We start from the raw sequence: 23376 nt of genomic DNA on the forward strand, positions 1-23376 counted from the left end.
TGAGAGCCAGGGGGTCAGGGTGCGTGTGGGTGGGTTTCTTCAAACACCATCGATCAGTCAACTCCGGACCAGCACCCTGACAAATTGGTGAACTTCTGCCCTCACCAATTCCTCCAATGTCAGACTCAAAGACATCTGCAGTCTGAAGTTCAAACACTTATTTAATATTTACAAAGATATATTTACAAACAGCAAAGCCCATCGCTAGAAGCCGGCATTCTTTGGCTCGGCTCGGCTCACACACTTCAACAGAGATAAGAAAGCACATTCCTCAGTCCAAGGAAGTTCCGACCTCCAAGGCTGGAAATAATGTCTTATAGGTCACAGCAGGCTGTCAGTCAAACTGGCCTGCTGTTAACTGTTTCATTGCTGAAAACACACACTTGCAAAACAGCAGAAACACTTGATTTACATTTCATATACACACAACCAAAATCCAACAATGTTTTCATGGCTCACTTTGTGGGGTGGGGATGATCTCAGGTTCATTGTAGGAAAAGCTCTTACTTTTCAGACTATGCAGATCACTCTGAAGTGAAGCAGCAATGGTTGAGTGAACAGTAATCATGTTGTTGGACCTCAATCCAAGCCAGTGTTAAGACCAAATGTGCTTGGATCAGCTGCCCAGTGCTATGGCATAGGGTCTGAGTATGAATAGATATGTTATGACTATAGGAATGTCCTGGTTTATGCTTATGGATCATGTGATTAATTATGACTGTGATTTTAAATGTTTTAATTGTTTAACTTACATTATTTAATTTTAAATGTCTTTTAATGTTGTATTGTTGTCAAGTCATCAAATAGCTATCTTCTATGTAAAGCTGCCTTGAGTCCCCTTCGGAGTAGAGAAAGGCGGGATAGAAATATCGCAATAAATAAATAAATAAATATTTCCCTACCATATCCAGATGTTTGAAATGATAACCCTAATTATTTAGAAGTGATGAGATATATTTATTCAAGCCATGGGCTACATTTGTCTTAAGGGCCTACAGCATTTCCTAGTGTCCAGGAAATGTAAAGATCTCTCCCCTAGCCAATGGTAGGCAGTGCATAAAATAGGGGAATGGCACTATTTGTGTGAAGGACTGGCTATTGGGCTGACTTGTCAGGCTATATGTATAAAGAGGGACTGGCCCTTGGGGCTCCCCCGGCCACATCTCCAATTAAAGCTCTAAGTGTCCTGTTTCAGGGCAGTAAGTGTCTAGTATTGCACACTCTTAGCTTAAAAATAAAACAAAGGAGGAACCAAGCCAGTTCAGGGCCATAACAGATGATCCAAAGTAGTTTGAAGCACAAAAAGCACTCCAAAGGCCAGTAAGGGAATAACCAACAAAAGCTTCCAAAGCAGGATGCTCAGCCTCCTACCGTGCTGACTAGATCATGTTATCTGGGCTTACTTCCCACTTTCTAACCTGAGTATGGTTTCTCTATGTAGGACTTCTATGTAGCAAGGTGCTAGTTTCTTACCATTTATCGTGGAGGGGTTGGTCATGGTACACCCTCAACTTCAATAATTTTCATATGGAGGAAGGTCCATTCCAGCTTAGTTATTTTTGTTGTGGGGGAATAAATAAAGGGTAGTCCATTTTATATAATATCACATGTGCATAGCTTCTTTATATTGAGTATGTGTGCCAAATAGTCAACCAAACATGTTCCAATTCAGTTGCTATTCTTCTCCAAGATCTGTAGGTTGTCAAAATGCAGCCGATTAGCTGTATATGCCCTGCAAACATTTTTGTGGTCCTGTAGTACTGTTCACTACCAATGAAATTAAGAGCTACCACGAGAGCCCATTTCTCCCTTTCCTGCCCAACAACAATTGCTCCAAAACAATTGGTCTAATATTGCTCTGTTTCTGCAAGAAATTGCAGAAACAGAGCAGCCCTTAATTTGTTGAGGATGATCTGACATGTCTCATGCAATAGTGTTCTACCCACTATCAAGTAAAAGTATAGTGATTATAAAGGTCCTTTCACTTGTGTAGATTCATTTCTGTTGTATTATCTGTAAGTTTGATTTTCTTGCATCCAATTCTAGACAAATTTACTGTCTGCAGAGTTGTAATTCTAACCCTCTTCAGACAAGATAATAAATATTTATTCATATTTCTGTGTTGCTGCTGTCTTGCATAAGAACATTATTGTTTAGTTCATTCTTCAGCATTTATGCAATATCACGAAAAGAATGATCGGCTGATTATTTTTAATAAAGACATTGACCCTTCCATATAAACTTACATAAAACTCTTGAAAAGCTTTTGGAAATTACTTGTGTGTGGGAGGCAGCTCACTGCAAAGCTGTCACTTGAAACTTTTATCAATCAGAAGGCCCTGTAAAACTTTTAATTATGTAGGGCTTTTTTTCAAAGTGAAGGGGAGGAGGGAAGAAGCTTTTTTTACATGTAAATGTATAACTTGAATATTGAGAGACATTTAACCTGAAACAAGTGCCTTGATGGCTTTTGAAGAGTTTGCCAGATGTAATGAAACCATTTCAAAGAGTAGAACACTTTGATCAGAAATTATAACAAGGTTTGGAACCTCTGATGGAAACATTTGCTTGCTTTGTCTTTCTCAAAGTGCTTTTTCATTTTTTGCTTAGATCTGCATGTGATGAAGCACTGGAATGGATAAGAAAAGCCTTCATCCTGGCTGTGGACTCTTGGGGGAACAAAAGGTCAAAGGTCAGCAGGGGACAATGTAGGAATACAATAAACTTTGTTCTGATTCTGAAGGCCTTGAGAACCACCATGGAATGACTGATGTTTTCTCAATCTCTGCCACAGGACAACAATTTTGCAAGCTACTCTTTCCAAGGTTGCTGTTGGTTCTAAGAACCTATCAGGCAGTCCAGGATCAGTGAATGTGACCATTATTACCCTTCTTTTCTAAGCAAAGCTCATAAAGAATCTGCCTTCCTTCCTTCAAGACTTTGCATCCATGGCTTTTTCCTTCCATTGCCACTTCACTGCCATTGCCACTTCCTCTAACACTTTGATATGGATACTAAACAGGATTTCATCCTCTCCATATGTGTTTGTGTAGCCCCCAGTGGTGCAGTGGGTTAAACTGCTGAGCTGCTGAACTTGCTGGCTGAAAGATCAGCGGTTCAAATCCAGGGAGTGAAATGAGCTCCCGCTGTTAGCCCCAGCTTCTGCCAACCTAGCAGTTTGAAAACATGCAAATGTGAGTAGATCAATAGTTATCGCTCCGGTGGGAAGGTAATGGTGCTCCATGCAGTCATGCCAGCCACATGATATTGGAGGTGTCTATGGACAATGCCAGCTCTTTGAATTATAAATGGAGATGAGCACCATCCCCCAGAGTTGGACACAACCAGACTTAATGTCAGGGGAAAACCTTTACCTTTTTATCCATACTATGGGTGAGCAAAGATATGGGAACTGTACTCATCTCCCTTACCATGCCACTCCAATTAAGCAGTAACAAAAGCCCTGAAAATGGTCCTTGTCTCTTGTAAGGGTCTTGGAGATCAATTTTGCCATGTCTCTTCCCTAGCACGATTTAGGTCAGAAGCCCCCTCCTTTTTTTCAAAACTGGGGATCATTTCTGGTTTTGAACTCCAGTCCTGGGTGTAAGAAAGGTTAGATATAAACTTAGCAAAATTGTTCTCCACAGATCTGATTATTTTTGGGGATTATAGGGTGGGGGTAAAATTAGAGTGGAGGTTTGGGGTTATTTTCACTGGGGCTACTCTTAGCCAAATTATTCTCCATTTGAAATGCTTTCACTGTGCTAACAATTCATGTGGGAAAGTGATGTGGATAATTATCCACATTGTGGATAATTCATTTATTTTTTCCTTCCCCTTAGTAGCTAGATGTTTCTATCCACATTTAATAACTTTAATAATAATAATAATAATAATAATAATAATAATAATAACTTCAAAGATTGAACTTCAAAGACTCTGGCAGAAACCAGTGCAGGTGGTCCCGGTGGTGATCGGCACATTGGGTGCCATGCCAAAAGATCTCAGCCGGCATTTGGAAACAATAGGCATTGACAAAATTATGATCTGTCAACTGCAAAAGGCCACTCTACTGGGATCTGCACGCATCATCCGAAAATACATCACACAGTCCTAGACACTTGGGAAGTGTTCGACTTGTGATTTTGTGATACGAAATCCAGCATATCTGTCTTGTTTGCTGTGTCATAATAAAATAATTATAATAATTTTATTTTTGTACCTCGCCTCCATCTCCCCAAAGGGACTCAGGGTAACTTACATGGGGCTAAGCCTGAACGACACAAATGTAATTATATAAATCCTTTCCCCAGCTTACCAATATGAACTTCATAAGAGAATGGGTGCCTAGCCTGAGAGTCCAATGGTGGGATGGTGGATCTGCTCTGGGTTTTCAATTGAAAATTTAAAAGAGCTATCAAAGGTGCTTGACCTCTTCTGAACCTATGGTTTTCCATCTTGGGGGGGGGGGTCTTTTAAAATTTGGACAAAAACATAGAGCAAATTTACCACCTTACTCGCATGGAAACCACCAGTTGCCATGCTTGCCACCCAAAGGTACCCTGAGACTCAAAAGTAAGCTTTTGAGATCTATATATGTGGGTTGGGTGGACATCTTTTATAGAGCTATTGTGGGATTATAAATTTGATTGTGCTGCCCTTAGTATGATTATGATCTATAGAAAGGAAGCACTGGCAACAAGGACATCAGCTGGTGTGGAAGCTTTCCCCAAATTGTCTCTTCAAAGTGTTCTATTACCTGTGATAGGTAGGAGATGAGTTGCTGAAAAGATGAGGGTACTCGTTCTTGGCACAGGATATGTCATCCTGGTGAGAAAAGTCTCTCTTCTGTTGGCATAGAAAATAGCTGAAGAACCTGAGGTTTTAACACTTCTCTTTTGGGCCCAGATTGTTGAGATCCCAGAATAAGTTGAGTGAGGAGGTGGGGAGAAGAATAATTTTGGATTAAGCCGGACATTTACTTGGATATTTTGGTTATGTTTGTGTTTTATGTAAGATAATTTAGGAGAACATTTTAGCCCAATTTTCTAGTACAGTGGAATTGCTGGCTCAGTAAAATGATAACAAGCACTAATTATTCTATCTGGTTACAAATGTGAAGAGGACAAAATGCACTCACTTGCACCCACAATTCTCCAAGATTTACATTAGTTTTAGTAGTTTGATTTCAAGGTGAAGTTCATCTGAAAATATAAAAAGGGTCACAGATTCAATACACAAAACAAAAAAGGGGTAACAGGACATTTGCAAAACAGGGTAGAGAACATAAAGCTAGCTATTCACAATTTTCAGTTCAGTCTGATAGAAGGAAACCTGGTTGAAAACATGGTTGTTCCAGAGCACGTTTGAATGAATAGGCCCAATAGAGCTGTCATCAGAATACTTCTTTATGTTTTAAAAGTGTATGGCACTTTATCACTGTTACTCATTTCCATGATACAGCACTTTATGAAACCTGTCCCCGCTGGTTTGCTTTTAATTACTCTGATTTTATCTGCTTGGATTTTAATGTATTGTCCATTATTTTATTTTGTGTATCGTTGAAATGGTTTAAGTTTTTGTCAAATATGTTGTGTTGTTGTTTCGGGCTTGTCCCTGTTGTGAGCCGCCCCGAGTCCCTTTGGGGAGATGGGGCGGGATATAAAAATAAAGTTTATTGTTGTTGTTATTATTATTATTATTATTATTATTATTATTATGTGCTGAAGTTGACAGTCTATGAGCTTATGATCTATCACTTTTAAACCCTTCTAACTTCACCCTCTAAGACTTAATCATTCTTTTTACAGAATTCTGCTTAAATTTGGTTAATGATTGCTACCTAATATTAACTATTCCAGTAATTGTTGACCTTGATCATCCTCATTTTGACCTTGAGCATCCTCATCCTTCATTTGTGCCCCAATCCCATAAAACAATTTGATACAATCTACTTGTCTAGTCATGTTCTGTGGTTAAAGATTCAACTACATTTTCTTACTTCACTTGGTATTATTTGATTTTGGTTCTTATTTTGTGTTTTATCATAATCTAGAGTCAAAAAGGAAGGGAAATGATATGTTTAAAAAGAATATATAACTTTTCAGAAGGGGGTGTGTTACTCTATTTGGTGGGGAGGTTGCTTGCACTTTTTTATCCTTTGTTGTCCTTAGTTTTGAATCATTGCCTTTATGACACCCCTCCCAGTTTGGAATAGCATATTTAAGTAAGCAATCACCATGAAAACTGCCTGGAAAAGGCTTTCAGATGCATTCAGAACTCCACATTCTGCTCAGAGAGATAACTTTGAAAACTACCTGAAAGAGAGTTCAAGCACTCTTGAACATCTGGTAAGTGATCTAATGAAGGCACAAAAACAAAAATCTGGGTGTGAATGTTACTGTTCAAAGGACTGACACTAAAAGAATGGCAGTCACCACAGACTGAAAAGTTCAGAGGTGGATATCTGCAATAACTTTCCTGACCAAAAAAGAAAAGGAAAGGGAAAAGGAATGCAGATGTCAAAGAATGCTCTCATTTATCTTTGCTTGTGGGAATTCATAAGATGGATTCCTCTCATGGTTACAAATGAAAAGTGGTCACTGTGGGTACTGACCTCTCTTTTGTTGCCCTCAGAGTGAAAAATTATTCTCCATTTGAAAGGCTTTCACTGTGCTAACAATTCATATGGGAAGGTGATGTGGACATTGTGGATAATTCATTTATTTTTCCTTCCCCTAATTTTCTGTCCTCTGCTTATCTTAGTTTTATGATTTCCTTTTTCCTTTCTCTTTTCTGAATTGATTATGCACAGGCAAATATTGGCACCCTCAAAGCCAAGCATAACCCAGCAATCAGATGTTCAGCTTGCAATTATTGAGTCAAATCAGGCTGAAGGAAGTACTTTTATTATTATTTTAAAGCAGAGATTGGGGAAATTGGTTTCACACAGACCCAGGGGAATAGTTGATGGATTCAGGATACCAAATGTTCCCCAGAAACTGTGGGGTAACTGTGCCATGTTCGATTCCCTCTAGCTGTTTTATATCCAGTAAGGCCCTTTTCTTTGGCAATAAGTAACCTAGATCCAGCAACGTGAGGCAGTTTGAACATTAAACTATGGCTTGGGAGACCAGGTTTCAAAATCCAACTCAGCTATGGAAACCTGTTCATGTTCAGACAGCACTAGTTGAAGGATGGGTCATCTAAGGAAGATCCTCCCTCAATTCATGTGACTTAAAGTGAGAGTGAACTTCAGGCTACTTCAAAGGGTACATGGCATTCATCAACCTTGCAAAGGCCTTCAACACAGTGAATTGCAATGCTTTCTGGACCTTCCTCCTAAAAATCGGATGCTCAGATAAATTTTTGAAGAAACCTGTGGCTGCTCCATGATGACATGATTGCACCAGTCTTGGACAGCAATGGCTCCCAAAGTGACCCATTTAAGGTGGAATCAGGTGTCAAACAGGGATGTGTTATTGCCCCAACCTTATTTTCCATCTTCATAGCAATGATCATGCACCTTGTTGATAGGAAGCTTCCCAATGATGTGGAAATCACCTATCAGAGAGATGGTAATCTTTGTTACTTCCAGAACACTCACATTTGTCCATCTGTCTTCCCAAGAGATTTGAAAGATTTTTCAGAGGCAATGCTGGTGGAATCTTTTCAAAAGTTGAGAGTGGTGTTTGTAGGCAGTCCATGTTTTGCAGGCATACAACAGAGGTGGAAGGACAATAGCTTTATAAACAAGCACCTTAGTATTCCTACAGATGCCCCTATCTTCAAACACTCCCAGCTTCATTCGAAAATATGATTCACTTGCAGAGTTCAGATGGTGTTGTCTTTTGGTGTCTATATCAAATTTTGTGAAGAGTTGGCTTCCTAGATAGCGGAAATGGTCAACATTTTCTAGTGTTACGTCATTAAGCTTTATTTCTGGCATTGCAGAGGGATTTGTTGGTACCTGCTAGTAGACTAATTTGGTTTTCACTATGTTCAATGAGAGGCCAAACTTTTCATATGCTCCTGCAAAGCTGTTTAAAGTGGCTTGTAGGTCTTCATCTGAATGAGCACAGATTACATTATGATCAGCATACTGGAGTTCTATAACAGAAGTTGTTGTAACATTACTTTTGACTTTCGGCCTGCTGAAGTGAAAGAGTTTACCAGCACTGAAGCAATGACTCTCCACAATCAATTTCACTGGACTGGCCATGTTCTCGAAATGCTCGATCACCATCTCCCAAAACAGTTACTCTACTCTCAGCTCAAGAATGGAAAATATAATGTCAGTGGACAGCAAAAGAAATTTAAAGAAGGACCTAAAGATAACCTTAAAATGTGTTATAAATATCGAGATCTGGGAAACCTTGGCCTTTGAGTACTAACTGGAGTTCAGGTATTACCAACACTACTGTGGATTTTGAAGATGCATGAATAGAGGGCAAAAAGGGGAAAAAAAATGTGTGAAGAGGAAGGCACATCAAACAAACCCTTGTTGGGACTGTCTTCCACCTGGTAATGTATGTCTTCTCTGTGAAAGATCATGTGGATACAAAATAGGTCTCTACAGTCTCTACGGTAGTTATTTACTTAGGCGATCCCTAGTAGCTCAAGCATGATGTTCTTGGCGGTGGATGCGTAGGTGGCTGTCGAGACCTATTCTTGAATTTCATGTTCTTCTGCAGTGAAGACATTGGTTTCCAGATGGAAGGCAGTCTCGGTCAGGGTTGGCTTGATGCGCCTTCATCTTGGCACATTTCTCCCTTAAGCTCTCAATTTGTGCCTCTTCGAATTCTACAGCACTGTTGGTAACAGCTGACCTCTAGCTAAAGCGTTCAAGGGCCAGTGCTTCCCAGCTCTCAGTGTCTATGCCACAGTTTTTAAGGTTGGCTTTGAGCCCATTTTTAAATCTCCTTTCCTGTCCACCAACATTATGTTTCCTGTTCTTGAGTTGGGAATATAGTAACTGCTTTGGGAGACCGTGATCAGGCATTCGGACAACATGGCCAGTTGATGGCATAGAAGCATCGCTTCAATGCTGGTGGTCTTTGCTTCTTTCAGCATGCTGACATTTGTCCACCTGTCTTCCTGAGAGATTTGCAGGATTTTTTTAGAGGCAACACTGATGGAATCTACAGTAGTACAGTGGGCATGACTAAGCTATAAAAAGGGCCAGGTATGGGGTAGTGCAGTTATCTGAAACTGGACTAATAAGCTTTTGTACCTGTGTATGCTGAACACATTAAAGTTGTGAGTAAACCAAGTATGCTATTTCCATCAAAGTCTATTTCATTTTGTCTCTTGAGTGCATGATATCAAACAAGTTATTTCATGAGAGAGTACCTTATTTGGGCACTGATGAAAACATTTCTTAAACTCTGCTGTTTTTATGCACTGGCAAATCTCTGTTTTTCCAATGGTATTCTAAACCTCCCACTGTCTTCCACACACAAGACACAAGCATCTGTATAGTCCAGGGGTCCCCAAATCGGCTACAACAATATCTGAATGATGGAGCACATGTATTCTCAGGCTGTATGAACAATGGCCCTGAATTGCCAGATCCTGAGATGTTACAGGGCACATTTACACTGGGGTAATCTGCCTTATTTAGATGAGCCCAGTTACTCCTTTACAATTTTGTGTGTGGAAAAAATGACCATACAAAATCAGAAATGCTGAGACTTGAAAGCCCAGTTAGTGATAGTGCCACCAATAAATTTTGTGCTTTGTCCTATTTTCTCTTCCTACTGTCTGGATCACTTCTGAAGACATTTCTATGGAGACAAGCATAAAAGTGTTGTCAGCTGTGCCATCATTGACTAATTTTAGGTGAATGACTAGTGGTGTATACTTGACGCCCATGACAGCGAGACTGAAGTCATATAAAAATCATCTAAAGATGCTTGTAGATGCATCACGGCTCTATTAGTGCGGGTGGTTATGCATATAACAGCAAGGACATCAAAAGATGAAATAGCGGGAACTATTTCCACAGTATAACTAATTCTTAGAGTGAAAACTGAAAATTGATTCATATGAAAACTGACAGACTTTCATATAATTAATCTGAATTTTATAATTATATATATTATATAATATATAATTCAATTATATACAATTATATATATTATAACCATTCAATTATATACAATTATGTAACCAGTGGACATGTATGTTGTTGTGACTGCGCCTTCGGGGATTATGGTTGATGGTGATGAGGTTCGAAGAGGAAGAAAAAACCCTCGTGATGAGGGTTCACTGGAGGAGTTGCGCAGGAAGCGACTTAGAGAGCTATATGGGGGATCTTCTGAGGAAGATTCAGATGGGGAGTTTGGGGAAATGGATGCTGAAGAACAGGTGGTGGCTGGGGAAGTGGGCACTGAATGGGCACAGCCACCGGAGATGTCTGGGGATTTGGGGCCTATGGATACTTCTGAACCTGGGGTTTCTGCAGGAGCTGATCCCACTTGGGATGCTTGGAGAAGGGAGGATGGTTCTTTAAGTGTTCATGGGGCTAAGTGTGGGCAGGATGATTGGGACTCCGACGAATTGCTAGGTACTCCGGATCCACGAGCTCTAGCTGTGTGGACTCTGAGTAGATTTGGGACACTTGGTGTTTGGGTGTGAGTGTTTGGTCACCCAGGAGGAAGGGGAATAAAATGGGAATGTTTGGCCATTGCACTTTGCGTGTGGCAAGGTGTTGCTGAGGCGCCATTGGGATCTCTGTGTTTCCGTGAAGACTGGACTTGGACTGTGATTCGGATCTGCTGATACCATCTGGCTTGGCTCTCGCTGTGTCTTATCGTGGACCTGGTTTGGATGACTGGTTCTCGCAGAAGCAGAGGCAGCAGGAGGACATTTTTGCTCCCTGGCTTCAGGTAGGATTTGGCTAAGATTTGGCTAAGATTTTAAACTGAGTTTGGGCTTGGCTCCTGTGGTCAAAGTCTAACTGTTGTGTGACCGTTGTGTTGAAAGAGAGCCAGGTACTTAAGTTGATTGACAGCAGGCATTGTCCCCTGTTAATTGAGTTTCTGGGAAAGCTTTATTTGCCAGTGTGAGTTTCTGCCAGAGCCTGATCCCAGAAGGGCAGTTGGTTCTCGCAGAAGCAGAGGCAGCAGGAGGACATTTTTGCTCCCTGGCTTCAGGTAGGATTTGGCTAAGATTTGGCTAAGATTTTAAACTGAGTGTGGGCTTGGCTCCTGTGGTCAAAGTCTAACTGTTGTGTGACTGTTGTGTTGAAAGAGAGCCAGGTACTTAAGTTGATTGACAGCAGGCATTGTCCCCTGTTAATTGAGTTTCTGGGAAAGCTTTATTTGCCAGTGTGAGTTTCTGCCAGAGCCTGATCCCAGAAGGGCAGTTGGTTCTCGCAGAAGCAGAGGCAGCAGGAGGACATTTTTGCTCCCTGGCTTCAGGTAGGATTTGGCTAAGATTTGGCTAAGATTTTGGCTAAGAAAAAGGCACCTTTACTAACTATCCTTTGCAGTACATACAGGAAACAAAGCAACATAAACAAATACACAAAGAGGTGGTTTGTTGCAGTTTGCACATAAAGTGCGTGCATATTACTTAACTGTACAAAGATCCCACTTGGCCACCACGCTCACCAAGAGATGCAACAAAAGCAAAACATTCCCATCACATGCACCAGCTGTGGCATGTTCCGCTTTTTCACACAAAAACTAGACAACTACATCTGCTCCAAATGCAAACAGATGACTCTGATGGAGCAGAGGATCCAACAGCTCGAGCACCGTATTAAGAACCTTAAGGACATTCAGGAACTCGAGCTCTTCTTGGACACTGCACAACACGCTGCTGTAGATCAGCAGCCTGCATCACACCAACACCACCAAGACCATGATCAGGAGCCTTATGGGGAGATCAACTCAAAGGTAGACAACCCTCAGGCTTGGAAGGAGGTCACCCATAGAAGGAGACGCAGGACCAGGCAGCCTCCGCAGAACTCCTCTGGTCAGCTGCATTTACACAACAGATTTGAAATTCTTACATCATTAACATACAATCAGGAAACACATCTTGTGGAGGACCACAGTTTCTTAGATACCACTCAGTGGACCACCCTGGATCAATGCGCAGGGGATAGCCCTGACGGGGACAGTGCATCACCACAGTCACACTTATGTAATCATGCAAATGCTCCATCCCCAATCATAGACCAGGAGCAACAGGAACATCCTTGGGAGAGTAATGGGCTCTCGGATGTATCTCAATGGATTGTCATTGATGAATGCACTGGGGATGTTGAGGAGGAGGACAACACTTTACACCTACATGATTCACTTCAACAGGAACACTCTTCAGGGGACATACACACTGTCTTGCACAAAAGGGACCCTGTCAATCCTCAAAGGAAACAGGTCTTGGTAGTAGGTGACTCCCTCCTTAGAGGAACGGAAGCCATCATTTCCAGACCGGATGGGATGGCTCGAGAAACATGCTGCCTCCCGGGGGCAAAAATACACCATATCACTCAGAGGCTCAGCAGGCTCCTAAAGCCCCATCACCCTCCCCACCTTATGTTGATTCATGTAGGTACCAATGACACTGCTAGGCATACTTTTCAAAAGATCACAAATGATTTTCGAGCTCTGGGAACAAAGCTAAAACTGTATAATGTACATGTGATCTTTTCATCCCTCCTCCCCGTTGTAGGACACGGCTCTACAAGGGCCGGAAAAATAGTACAGGTCAATAACTGGCTCAGAAAATGGTGTCAAGAGGAGCATTTTGGCTTCCTTGACCATGGTCTACTCTTCCAAGAGGATGGACTACTGGCAAGCGATGGGGTGCATCTCACACAAGTAGGAAAACATCTTTTTGCACACAGACTCACAAACCTCATCAGGCGCACTTTAAACTAGATCCACTGGGGGAGGGGAACAACAGCCTGGCAAACACTATATTACCCACGACCACAGGGAACCGCCAAAAGGCTAAACGGAGGGCTGCACAAACACAGCAAGGACCAAGTACAGAGAGCACAATAATCCCAAATAAACAGTTCGAGGGGAGGTCACAGGGGCTTACATGTCTTTACACTAATGCTCAGAGCATGGGAAATAAGCAAGACGAACTCCAACTCCTAGCACAGCACCACACATACGATGTCATAGGCATCACTGAAACCTGGTGGGATGACTCCCATCACTGGAATTTAACCATTGAGGGCTATAACCTCTTTCACAGAAATAGAACAAAGGGGAGAGGAGGGGGAGTAGCTTTATATGTCAAAAACAGTTACGTTGCAGAAGAAATGCAAGACTGTAATCCGGGAAACCAGCTTGAAAGCATCTGGATAAGAATCAAGGGATCCGGGACTCAAAAAGATCTTGTCGTGGGTGTCTACTACAGACCTCCGAGTCAGGATGAAGGACTTGATGAAGCCTTCTGTCAACAGCTGACCAAACAGGCACAAAGAAGAGATATAGTAGTCATGGGCGATTTCAATTATCCCGATATCTGCTGGAAAACAAACTCAGCCAAGAGTACAAAGTCCAACAAATTCCTCACTTGCCTTGCAGATAATTTTATGGTCCAGAAGGTAGAAGAGGCAACAAGGGGATCAGCAACTCTTGATCTAATCTTAACAAATGTGGAAGACCTGATCAATACAGTTGAAGTGATTGGATCCTTAGGGGCAAGTGACCATGTGCTCCTGCAGTTTGCAATACAAAGGAATGCTGAAACTAAGACAAGTCAAACACGCATTCTGGACTTTAAGAGAGCTGACTTCCAAAAAATGAAGGAATTACTGAGCGGCATTCCATGGACGCCGATATTAAAAAACAAGGGAGTTAAGGATGGATGGGAGTTTTTCAAAAGTGAAATACTCAAGGCACAAATGCAAACAGTGTCAACAAAGAAGAAAAATAAGACAAGTGCAAAGAAGCCAGAATGGATGTCCAAAGAACTTCTAACTGAGCTAAAGCTCAAAAGTGACATGCACAAGAAGTGGAAAAGGGGAGAAATCACCAAAGAAGAATTCAAACGTATAGCCAACACCTGTAGGGAAAAGGTTCGCAAGGCTAAAGCGCAAAATGAGCTCAGGCTTGCCAGGGACATAAAAAACAACAAAAAAGGCTTTTTTGCTTACGTTGGTAGAAAAAGGAAGAAAAAGGAGGCGATAGGGCCATTGCAAGGAGAAGATGGGGTGATGGCGACAGGGGACAGGGAAAAGGCAGAACTACTTAATGCCTTCTTTGCCTCGGTCTTCTCAGAAAAAGAAAGCCATCTTCAACCTCAGCAACACGGAATGGACAAAGGATTGGGGGAAATCCAACCCCAAATAGGGAAACAAGTTGTCCAGGAACACTTGGGCTCTCTAAACGAATTCAAGTCCCCAGGGCCAGATCAGCTACACCCAAGAGTACTGAAGGAACTAGCGGAAGTTATTTCAGAACCACTGGCAATTATCTTCGAGAGTTCTTGGAGAACGGGAGAAGTCCCAGCAGATTGGAGGAGGGCGAATGTGGTCCCTATCTTCAAGAAGGGAAAAAAGAACGACCCAAACAATTACCGTCCGGTCAGCCTCACATCAATACCAGGCAAAATTCTGGAAAAGATCATTAAGGAAGTGGTCTGCGAACACTTAGAAACAAATGCGGTCATTGCTAATAGTCAACACGGATATACCAAAAACAAGTCATGCCAGACTAATCTGATCTCTTTTTTCGATAGAGTTACGAGTTGGGTCGATACAGGGAATGCTGTGGATGTAGCGTACCTGGATTTCAGTAAGGCCTTCGACAAAGTCCCCCACGACCTTCTGGCAAACAAACTAGTAAAATGTGGGCTAGACAAAACTACGGTTAGGTGGATCTGTAATTGGCTAAGCGAACGAACCCAAAGGGTGCTCACCAATGCGTCGTCTTCATCATGGAAGGAAGTGACAAGTGGAGTGCCGCAGGGCTCCGTCCTGGGCCCGGTTCTGTTCAACATCTTTATTAACGACTTAGACGAAGGGTTAGAAGGCACGATCATCAAGTTTGCAGACGACACAAAACTGGGAGGGATAGCTAACAGTCCAGAAGACAGGAGCAGAATTCAAAACGATCTTGACAGACTAGAGAGATGGGCCAAAACTAACAAAATGAAGTTCAACAGGGACAAATGCAAGATACTTCACTTCGGCAGAAAAAATGGAAATCAAAGATACAGAATGGGGGACACCTGGCTTGACAGCAGTGTGTGCGAGAAAGACCTTGGAGTCCTCGTGGACAACAAGTTAAACATGAGCCAACAATGTGATGCGGCTGCTAAAAAAGCCAATGGGATTCTGGCCTGCATCAATAGGGGAATAGCATCTAGATCCAGGGAAGTTATGCTCCCCCTCTATTCTGCCTTGGTCAGACCACACCTGGAATACTGTGTCCAATTTTGGGCACCACAGTTGAAGGGAGATGTTGACAAGCTGGAAAGCATCCAGAGGAGGGCAACTAAAATGATTAAGGGTCTGGAGAACAAGCCCTATGAGGAGCGGCTTAAAGAGCTGGGCATGTTTAGCCTGCAAAAGAGAAGGCTGAGAGGAGACATGATAGCCATGTACAAATACGTGAAGGGAAGTCATAGGGAAGAGGGAGCAAGCTTGTTTTCTGCTGCCCTGCAGACTAGGACACGGAACAATGGCTTCAAACTACAGGAAAGGAGATTCCACCTGAACATCAGGAAGAACTTCCTCACTGTGAGAGCTGTTCGACAGTGGAACTCTCTCCCCGGGGCCGTGGTGGAGGCTTCTTCCTTGGAGGCTTTTAAGCAGAGGCTGGATGGCCATCTATCGGGGGTGCTTTGAATGCGATTTCCTGCTTCTTAGCAGGGGGTTGGACTAGATGGCCCATGTGGTCTCTTCCAACTCTACTATTCTATGATTCTATGATTCTATGATTCTATGACTGCACCCTCTTCTGACTTTGGATTGAATTTGACCTGGCTTCTGTCTACGCTCTCTGACTGACGACTACTCCCGGCTTCTGAATACTGGTTTGCCTTTCGGAATTTGCTGCTGCCTCCTGACCTGATCTTGGATTCTCCTGACGACGGCTATTCATCATCCCTTTGAAGCTTCGGCTTTATCTGCACCGTGGAAGCAGTTTACTGCTCTTCTTGTTTGTTTGTTTTCAAGCCAGTTTGCTGTTTTTCTTTTGGGAACTGTCCCTTTAACTCCACAGAGCCGGCTGTCTGTTTGCAGAAATGGTTTGAAGCCAAAAGAGGCTTTTGCACTTTCTGTTATACTCTGCAGCTTTTGGAAGGTTTCAAGCCTTCGTTTATTTTGCATATTTTCTTGCAGTCAACTCTATTTGTTTCTCCAAAGCTGAATTGAAGCGTCCTTAGTTTTTATTGAATGCCAGCATGGGGAAATAGTGTGGCTTGTTTTTGAGTTATTTTTGTCTAAACCACTCTTGAAACACTGATAAATGAAGTGTTTCAAGGATACTTTCTGTGTTTATGTTATTTTTGGCTTATCTTTGGCTTATCTGTTTTGTTTGTTAACTGGCGTCTGACTCTTGACATATGTCATCATGTCAGCCTGACATTCACCAGCCATATATATGAAGCTTTCTGATTGAAATCCACATTTAATGCATATCTATTAGTTTCTTTGGCCTCGGAAATATGGTATTTCATAATCTATAATATTTTTACATATTATGTTTCATGTAAGACTTAGACAGTGAAACCAAATAATTTCTCCCTCCAGTTTCAATGCAATGGGTGGATTGTTGGTAGTTCTAATCGCTTGGGAAAATGTACCTTCCAAAGACCAACCATCTACCCAAACCTGATATTCATCATAACTATAGCACTTGGCCTGCAACTTTGTAAAAGATCTTATTAAATTCTAACACTCACCGCTGTAATTTAAAATAATGGCAATGTACTCACAAGCACAATGCATTCTGACCCCAATAGCACTGTGATTAATTTGCTGCCACCTCTAACCCATAATCATTTCTGAAGAAAAAGGGAGGAAAATATTCATAAGGTTTCTTTAAAAAAAGGGCAAGTCTTGAGTAATATATGGCTCCATCCTGTAGGTTTTGTTCATGGTATTTAGAAAAAGTCAATATGCTAACTGCTTTAAATGGCATAATCTTGTCAAACATGTACAGAGAAATCTACTTACATTTATTCATCTGGGACAGCTGAGCTAGCTTCCAACAATATGTCTCTTTGAGATGAAAAACGACTCAAAGTACTCCCCTGATGTATCCTAATACAAAGTCACTCGAATGCCCTTCAGCTTTCAGAACAATAAAAGTATGATAAAAATAAATAAAATGCAATGTGCCCCAGTTTATCTTATAAAAGGAAAACTTTCCAGTGCTCCTTAAACATACACCACTTTTCATTCTGTGCAGACACATTTGTAATGAGTCACTTCAGTACTTCAAGTGCAAGGGAAGTACATCTAAAAAGGGAGGCTTCAGACTGCTGGATCTTCATGCAAGGTTGAATCAAGGCTTCTGACCCCCAATTCGGCTTTAAGTCTGGATTTAATGATTTAGATTGGGCTTTCAATTCAGGCCAAATGAGACTGGATATTACTCAATTCTTACCTAATTCTGAATAGTATTTGAAATGCCCAGGTTTTTCAGTGATGTGCAATGACAGAACAACATATCCATATTCTCCACAAAAGTACATGATATTTTGGGCATAGAATATCTCTTTAAAGGAGACTAATCCCACCAAAGTCAATATATGAAGGACAAGAAGTTTTTCTACTAGCCATGATCATATTTTGTACTAGCATTTTGTATTAGTGTGCTAATATATATAATGTTTGTGCACTGGAGACTATTAGCTGGCATCCTGTTAATGGCATATGGAAATATAAATTAACTTACATATTTCTATTTTTGCTCATTGCAGAGGTTGGTATCTTCTTTCCTCTGCTGTGATCAAAGCCTCACTAGACCCAACATAGAACTGCTGAAACTCGCCTCCATGGCTGTTTATGTCTGTTAGAGATTAAGGGGAACAGAATGATGTCTGACTGTATCTCTATAGCCACATCTGAAATGATCACATCCGTCCTGAGACTTTTCAAGGACTCAGGCCGATCTTGATGATCCGATTGTATCTGGCTATGAAGACATAACCAAATGCTTCTGAGTTCCTCTTGTTCTCCTCCATAAATGAATGTCTGAGGAAGGGGGCCTCAGTGTTTGAGAAAATGTAAAGATCAAGCAAACACACTAAACAAATAATACATTGAAATCAAAATCAAACCTTATCTTAAAAACAAAGTCAATCTCCCTCTCCCTCTCCCTCTCCCTCCCCCCTCTCTGTGAGTGGGATAGTTCAAGAGATAAGGGAAGTGCCACTGACTAATATGAATGAATGGAAGACCTCCAAGAGGCCCAATCCTCAACAGCTATATTGAAGTCATGCAAAATCAGAGATATTGGTCCCTGGATTGGATCTATAAACTGTTAATTCTTTTTTCCCATTTCCCTACTTCCTTCTACTTCTTCCAGCATCAATGTCTTTTTTAATTATTCAGACCTTCTCATATTTCCAAAGATTATGAGCAGTGAATTTCCCAGGGCTTTCCTTGACTTTTTATTTAGGGTTGATTCCTCATCATGCACCAGGCACTGCCAGGGACTTTTCTTATTGACTATGGCCCTAAATCAATGATGGGCAACCTTTTGCGCTTGGTGTGCCAAAATTCACCAAAAAATCTAGCATGACTTGGGTAGTGTGTCACTTCGAGAAAAAACCATAATTTCACAATATATATAGTTTAAATAACAAAAATATATAATTGTAATATATAACTGTATTTAATAAATCAAAAACTATTTACTGCCATTATTTCCATGTACAACAATTTATGGTACCTCTTGCAGTTTTCACACTGATTTCTCTCTATTGTAGTTTCAATGTAGTCATGAATAATGAAATATACATACATATATATATATATATATATATTCGTGCCAGGAGGAACCGGAGTTGCTTCTGGAGTGAGAGAATTGGCTGACTGCAAGGACGTTGCCCAGGGGACACCCGGATGTTTTGATGTTCTTGTGGGAGGCTTCTCTCATGTCCCTGCATGGAGCTGGAGCTGATAGAGAGAGCTCATCTGCACTCTCCCCAGGTGGGATTCGAACCTGGCAGCTTTCAGGTCAGCAACCCAACCTTCAAGTCACGAGGCTTTTATCCCCTAGGCCACTGGAGGCTCCAATAATATAATAATAATAATATAATAGTAATAATATAATAATATACTACAATAATAATAGAATAATAATAGAATGATTTATATATATATATATATATATATATATATATATATATATATATATACTAGCTGTGCCCGGCCACGCGTTGCTGTGGCGAAGTCTGGTGGTCTGGGAAATAAAGTATTGAGGAATTGGTGGTAGTTAAGGTCAAGGGTAAAGGTTTTCCCCTGACATTAAGTCCAGTCGTGTCTGACTCTGGAGGTTGGTGCTCATCTCCATTTCTAAGCCCAAGAGCCGGCGTTGTCCATAGACTCCTCCAAGGTCATGTGGGATGACTACATGGAGCGGCGTTACCTTCCCGCTGGAGCAGTACCTATTGATGCACTCACATTTGCATGTTTTTGAACTTCTGGGTTGGCAGAAGCTGGGGCTAACAGTGGGGGCTCTCTCCGCTCCCCCAATTCAAACCTGTGGCCTTTCGGTCCAGAAGTTCAGCAGCTCAGTGCTTTAACACGCTGCGCCATCAGGGGATATTATTTCCTAAAGGTTGTGAATATACAATATTTCTGATTGGTTTTTTTTTTGTTGGAGGCAAGTATGAATGCTGCAATTAGGAAAAGTGATTAGGATGTAATGGCCTTGCAGCTTTAAAACCTGGCTGTTTCCTCCCTGAGTGAATTTTTTGTTGGGAGGTGTTAGCTGGCCCTGATTGTTTCCTGTCTGGAATTCCCTTGTTTTCAGAGTGGTGTTGTTTGCGATATTTTATGTGCTTCTACTGTCTGTGGCCCTGAGAAAACAGAGGATTTTCCAGACTTTGATGATGGGAATACTTTGTTGGGAAGTGTTAGCTGGCCCTGATTGTTTCCTGTCTGGAATTCTCTTGTTTTCAGAGTGGTGTTGTTTGCGATATTTTATGTGCTTCTACTGTCTGTGGCCCTGAGAAAACAGGATTTGCCAGACTTTGATGATGGGAATACTTTGTTGGGAGGTGTTAGCTGGCCCTGATTGTTTCCTGTGTGGAATTCCCCTGTTTATTTACTGTCCTGGTTTTAGAGATTATATTGTTCTGCATTATTCTATCCCAGTAATTATTTCATATTAAAGAAGAATCTCACTTATCCAACATTCGCTTATACAATGTTCTGGATTATCCAACGCAGTCTGCCTTTTCATAATCAATGTTTTTGTAGTCAGTGTTTTAAATTCATTGTGATATTTTAGTGGTAAATTTGTAAATACAGTACAGTAGACTCTCACTTATCCAACATAAACGGGCCGGCAGAATGTTGGATAAGCGAATATGTTGGATAATAAAGAGGGATTAAGGATAAGCCTATTAAACATCAAATTAAGTTATGATTTTACAAATGAAACACCAAAACATCATGTTAGACAACAAATTTGTCAGAAAAAGTAGTTGAGTACACAGTAATGCTATATAGTAATTACTGTATTTATGAATTTAGCACCAAAATATCACGATATATTGAAAGCATTGACTACAAAAATGCGTTGGACAATCCAGAGCGTTGGATAAGCGAGTGTTGGATAAGTGAGACTCTACTGTAAATACTACATAGCATTACTGCGCATGGAACTACTTTTTCTGTCAAATTTGTTGTATAATATGATGTTTTGGTGCTTAATTTGTATAACGATTACCTAATTTGATGTTTAATTGGCTTTTCCTGAATCCCTTCTTATTATCCAACATATTCACTTATCCTGCTGGCCTGTTTACGTTGGATAAGTGAGACTCTACTGTATATTGATAATCTTATATTATCTGCTCAGAACTGGATTATATGAGGCCCCTTCTTCACAGCTGTATAAAATGCACACGGAAGTGGATTATATGGTAGTGTGGAGTCAAGATAATCCAGTACAAAGTAGATAATATAAGATTATAAATGGGTTATATAGCTGTGTGGAAGGGCCTTGAGTCTACACTGCCATATAATCCAGTGCAAATTAGATAATCTGTGGAAGAAGCCTAAGTGAGGCCTAAATCTGCCTGTCCCCTAACTGAAACCTGGCTGTCCCTTGGTTGCTAGGCAACCAAGTGGGCAGAGATTAGCCCTCTAAACTGGCAGCAATTGGATTAAAAAAAATTATTGCTCTCCCTCTAATTAGGACTTTATTTTTCTTTTCTTTTTGTTGTATCAACCTTGAGGCGTGGATGATGGGTTGTGTTGTCAAATTTTGAGGTTGGGGGGCCTGTACTTTTGTTGTTTTGTGAATCGCCGTGATGCCATCACTCTTTTATATATATAGATATATTAAAATGTGCATAATTCCCATTGAGTAAACAAAACCACTGGACCAAATCACACCAAATTTGGCCACAAAAGACACAGTCATCCAATCAATCTGCATGCAGCAGCGTGTCAGCAAAAATGGCTAGGCGTGTCAGTGCTCACATGCGTGTCATAGGTTGGCCATCACTGCCCTAAATCATCCTTGTAGATAATTGTGAACTCTGTGCAGAAAGTTTACATGAAAATTGTTAGATGTTTATATAACATCTCTGCACCTCCTGCCACAATGAATCATGCTGTGCAAAAATAAACCCTCATGATGGCTACCGCATGTTTGAAATTATGATGCATGCATATATATTTGTATTCATTCATGTAGATTTTACTTTCCTATCATAGCTCCAGTGCAATGAGGTGCTGACCTCCACATAATGACAATGTTTGTAGTAGACAGGCCTTTGTATCTGTATTTAAGAAATGTCAGTGTTCATTAGAAATTTCATTTGTTATTATTTGGATGATGGTTCAGAATCACCGAACTGGAATATATGTGATGTATATACACACATGCATAAAATAGAAAAGTTTTTAGTGAAGCATACTCAATATTTTCAAGTCCTCCATCAGTGATATACCAAGGATGTGATGGGTGGTGGCCTTCCCTCAGTGAAAACATTAAGGGGGAGCACTGCCTGAAAATAAAGCTGGAAAATACCTCATTTCCTTTGTCATTTTCTACTCTTTGGGATCTGTGAAATGAGGTGCTGGGCAAGGCCAGCCACTGTGCTTGACCTAAGAGACCATTTATGTCCTGACTTGCTTCCTAGTGAAGGAAATGCCTTGGTTTCTTCTGGGAAGTGAATTGATGCAAGGTTGGGTGGGAATCAGTGGACAAGTGTGCTTCCTCTCTAGGGAGAAAGAAGGACAAAGCTAGGTGCTCCTCAATCCTTTCCCCTTTTTATCCCCTCTTATGAGAAAATTCCAACTTCTTTTGTTCCTTCCTTTTCACAAGTCCCCTGGATGAAAGATTTTGTTCCTCTATGTTCTCCTAAAATTTACAACACAGCTCACACCCCCTCCTCAATTTTGAGATCTTCTCATTGCTTTTTCTACATAGAAAGCAGGACCAGCTGTGATTGGTTTCATGGGTAGAAGCCTTTCTTTGTTGCTGATGAGCTGGGCCACATTTGTATAGTTGTGCCATTGCCACTGAATGGGAAATATAGGGGTGCTGGGGATAGATCCTTTCTTCCTTCTCTCTCTCTCTTTCTCCAATTTGTGTCGGCATCGAATTGTTGCCAATTGTATGCCGCCCTGAGTCCCTTCAGGTGAGAAGGGCGGGATAGAAATATTGGAAATTTCTTTCTGGGATCATAAAATCATAGAATTGGAAGCAACCACAAGATCCATCCAGTCCAACCCCCTGCTGTGCAAAGATCCTAGCCATATTTTGGCTTGGGAGGCAGACGAGGTGAACCCAACCTTCTCAATGTGAAACACACTAGGTACACCAATACATACCTTTCTGCCCTCTGCTTATTGTAAAGTACATGTGACAAGCATCGGGATTTCATATGGAAATCTGTTCCCATGAAATGCCAACTGATTTTATATTAAAAGGAGCTCTCTTTGCATTAATGCGAAACTTTCAGTCAGGGGATAGCTTCTTTTTAACCAATTGATTGAGCCAGCATAATGTTTAAAAACATGAGATAGAGTAATGAATCTCTCAAACAGAGCAACTAATGTTATAATTAGTTCACTATACCATTTCCCATTCTAACCCCTCCCCCCACCTCAGTTTATCAGAGGAATAAATTAAACATAACCTTATTTAGGAGGTACAGTAGAGTCTCACTTATCCAACATAAACGGGCTGGCAGAACATTGGATAAGCG

Source organism: Anolis carolinensis, chromosome 1 (genome assembly GCF_035594765.1).
Source record: "Anolis carolinensis isolate JA03-04 chromosome 1, rAnoCar3.1.pri, whole genome shotgun sequence".
NCBI classification, from domain to species: domain Eukaryota; kingdom Metazoa; phylum Chordata; class Lepidosauria; order Squamata; family Dactyloidae; genus Anolis; species Anolis carolinensis.